Source organism: Grus americana, chromosome 3 (genome assembly GCF_028858705.1).
Source record: "Grus americana isolate bGruAme1 chromosome 3, bGruAme1.mat, whole genome shotgun sequence".
Taxonomy (NCBI): Eukaryota; Metazoa; Chordata; class Aves; order Gruiformes; family Gruidae; genus Grus; species Grus americana.
In genome coordinates, this window is record NC_072854.1 from 104,887,417 (window position 1) to 104,891,320 (window position 3,904).

The window sequence follows — 3,904 nt, forward strand, 5'->3', positions numbered from 1 at the left end:
AAGAAATGCTAAGTGGGCATTTTTCATCCACAGTTGTCTTCTTTTTAAAACAGTTTCCTAAAATATTTCTTGTGATACCAGTAGTGGGTCTTGCACGCATTTTCTTGAGCAATTATTTAATCTGCTGTTGCACTGGAATGTTGAATTTTTTTCAGCTTTATCTCTCCTAAACCTGTCTCTAGTGCAGCGAAAGCTTTTGCTGTGGTACTAACTAGTTGTGTGCAAGAACTGGTTCATAGTGGTTTGGTGCCTAGAGGTGCCAAATGTGAATTGGAGACCACTTCCAACAGAAGGCTGAACTGTTCCCCTTGAAACAGCCTTGCTAAAAGGCAGGAGGTACCTTCAGTAAACAAGTGTCTCTGAGAACAATTTTTTTTTTTGCTTTCAGATTAATTTTGTCCCTTGAAATGTAAGAGTGATCTGAAATGCCTAAGAGAATATTGGAGAAGGTTCATCTGAGGTAATGCCTTCATCTCTGTGACCCTCAATAAGACAATGTTAGCTGAGAGAGGTAGTGATGATGAAGTGATACATACTTACTTTCTGTTACGAAACTTACAATTGATTTAATTTTCTCTTACTACTTGGGAGTGTGACATGAAAACACACAGGTATCCCATGCTTGACCGAGATAAAACATTCCCATCCATAGCGGAGTGTAGCGTTCCTGAGAGACAATTCCTTGTAACTCCTCTTTGCTGACTGACAGATTCAGTTTGCTCTCCCTCAGTCATGTGAAACAAATCCAGCTTTCAGCTGCTACATTATTTTTTTTTTTCTTTCCAGTGTGGATCCATTTGCTTGGTATCATTTTTTCAAAACTGTGATTTGTGGATTGCACTGTCAAGGTTAACGTATGAGGGCTGAGCTTACTCTGCTCGTGGAGGTGCCCTGCTGCAAGACCACAATGAAGGGTTGTGCAGCACACGGAGCACATTACAGTGAAAACCCACCTGTTGAAATAGTAGAGATCATGCCATTTTTTACATGTGCACAGTAAAAAAAAAATGGAAAGATGGGCTGTCTGAGGCTTTCCAAAGCCAAGGATTGTTGAAATCTTGATGGAAGAACACACTCCTTCACTTCTATGCTTCTGAAATACAAAATATCCGTTAAAAGTGATAGACTTGAAGCCAAGGCAAACAAATTCATAAGCTAAACTTGAACACTTTTACTTGCAAATACTGATCTTGCGATGACAGATTCATTTTTCCAGCTCTGGCAAATTTGTTTCTATTGTACCCTTGCTGGAAATTACCCTGCAAGTGTTTATAAACCTGGCGTACCGTGAAGGACTCCATGTAGGACACATTATTCAGATGAAAGGAGAACCTCAAGGCTATCAGCCAGGTGGGTCTATGCAAGTATCATGGAATCACAGAATGGTTTGGGTTGGAAGGGACCTCAAAGATCATCCAGTTCCAACCCCCCTGCCATGGGCAGGGACACCCTCCACTAGACCACGTTGCCCAAAGCCCCATCCAGCCTGGCCTTGAACACTTCCAGGGATGGGGCTTCTCAGCAAGGAGTTTTGGGTTTTGACTTTTGCAATTGAAAGCCCTGGTAGCAGCTTTTTTACTTAGCCCCCCTCAGTCTAAAAAAGCAGAACAATCCAAATAACCAACTGAAACTCCAAACAAAAACAGATGTGGAAACCAACAGAAAAAGGAGTAGGAGGAAGACTCTTTCTTTCCCTAAATAAAATACCATGGTTTATTATGTCTGCATATGTATGAGTGCTGGAGGAGGACAGAAGAGTCATTTTTATTAGGCATATAATGCTACTCTTAAATCTCTCATTGGCAGCTGGAAAGACCCTTCCAAAACCTTGGGGCGACGTTTAGCCATGGGGTGATGGGCTCACGTGCAGAGGCCGTGATGCTCAAGCACCCCACACTTCTGTGCTCTCCCCCTTCCCCAGGGCCACTCATTCCCACCTCCAAACCATTTTTTTTTTTTTTTCCCCAGCCAGGGCATCTCCCAGACTTATTTGCCACCAGTTAGAAAGCTGCCCTGCATACAGTTGTGACGGAGAGGAGGGAGGTGATGCACTACCACTGCTGGAGAAGCACGGTGTGCATCACCCGCGTCACCAGCAGCTCCACAGCTGTGCGGCTCCTGCCTGTACTGCCGTCCCCACCGCCCCACACGTGAGGGCTGGTACAAGGGTTGGACGCTCGCGGTGGATTGAAGAAAGACCTTGTATTCATGCCTTTTTTCCACCACAGGCACCCTGTCCTGTAACTCCGAACCTCAGTTTCCTATCATTAGGTGCGGTGGGAAAAAGGGCTATTTAAATACCAGCGAAGACTGGATTCAGGATGCGGGTATGTTTTAAATTAAGGTGTGATTTTAAACTAATAAAACTAAACCTTACCAAAAGGCTTGGACGTGTACTTACTTCAGTTTAAATTTGGGCCATTTAGGTTGCTCTTAAATCATACTATACATATAACTGTATTTTGACTCACTTTTAAACTAAAATAAAAATATCCAGACAGTGCTTTGCACAGCTGTTTAACAACTGTTAAATACATAAATAGACATCACGTACTAAAATACTGTGTTGATATGAGCCATATAAACAGAAGAGAGCAGAAATACAGTAGTCTTTATAACCTGATCTAATTTTGTGTCTAGACAAGGTTTACTCAGCATCAGAGCCTGCCTCAGTGCTTCTTACTGGTACTTGGGAGAGAATACGGTTTTGGTAGGTACAGCGTGGTCTTGCTTCCCAACGCTACTCATTTTCTTTGTGGGCTGATGTCTCTAAGAAAAAGGGCAAAAATATTTCCAAGACCGCCACTGGAGTCACGGGATGTTTTTCCCATGGGTCCATGGGTCCTCAGTAACAGCAAGTGTTGCTGGACCGAGGGAGAGGTTTGCAGCCTTTTTAGCACTGTTAATATCGTGGTTCTGCTCATGGCTGGTGGGATACTTTGAAGGCAAAGGGAAAGAGTAAAAAATGAGAAAGAGATGGAGGAAGGGTATAACACTGTCCCTTTTATCTGCATTTTTCTGTGCAAAAGAATAGGACTTCTGCCAAGGCCTTTATTTATCCGTTGCTATGAAAATCGCTTCGTGTCCTAGTTTCAGCAACGTTAATATATTTTTTTTTCAGTAAGTGATTATGTTTTATGACCAGTTTAGACTTATATGGAGGTGCAGTAATATGCTATAAAACTCTACACCATAAGCTGTATACAGGACATATCAACTAGTCTAAAGTGATTACATTAATAAGAGGAGAGCCAATCCTTCTTACAATTTCATGTTATAGCAGATGAGCTCACTGCTCCTGAGGAAGACATTAAATCACGTTTGTGTAGAAGGTAGAGGGACTTACTATGCGACTACTGTTTCAAGAAAATACGATGCAGATACAGACCTAGATCCAAGTATGGAAATTAGCTGGTGGGCCCCTCAGGCTTTCTGGCAACCCACATGCTACGGGGGAAGAAGAAACAGCTGCTCCAGCTATCACTGGAAAAGATGACAGCAAAGGGAATTAAGCCTCGCAAAGGGGTCCAGGTCCCTGTGAAGGAGCCGCGGAGCCTCAGGCCGGTGCCGTCACGGAAAGCTGTGGCGTCACCAAACGTGGCAGTGAGCCGAGCTCCTGATCCAGCACGTGCTGAAGCAAAGGAGGGGTTTGCTGGGGGGTTTGAGAGGGAATGCACGGCGCGTCTCACGTGTGTGCATCCACGAACACATACCTGTGCTCTCCCTGTGCCCGGCCGAGCATTCCTCGGTCAAGGCACAAGATGCCGGCCTCTATGTTGAGGCTGGTTGTGACAAATCTGCATTGATACAATAAATAAATGTGACTGAGGTTTACAGTTCAAACAAGCTATGAGGAGTCACCACAAATCAGCTTGTCATGTTGCCACCAGCTTTACAATCAATC

At 43.9% G+C, this 3,904-nt stretch overlaps 1 long non-coding RNA gene across 1 annotated transcript; it reads left to right on the top strand.

Annotated features, from left to right (window-relative positions):
• The first annotated feature begins 388 nt into the window (after nt 1–388).
• Nucleotides 389–2,689, top strand: LOC129205178 (uncharacterized). Its single transcript, XR_008576638.1, has 4 exons — nt 389–460; nt 787–1,350; nt 1,969–2,327; nt 2,641–2,689. It is a non-coding gene; the product is annotated as an uncharacterized LOC129205178 (long non-coding RNA).
• The last annotated feature ends 1,215 nt before the right edge of the window (nt 2,690–3,904 follow it).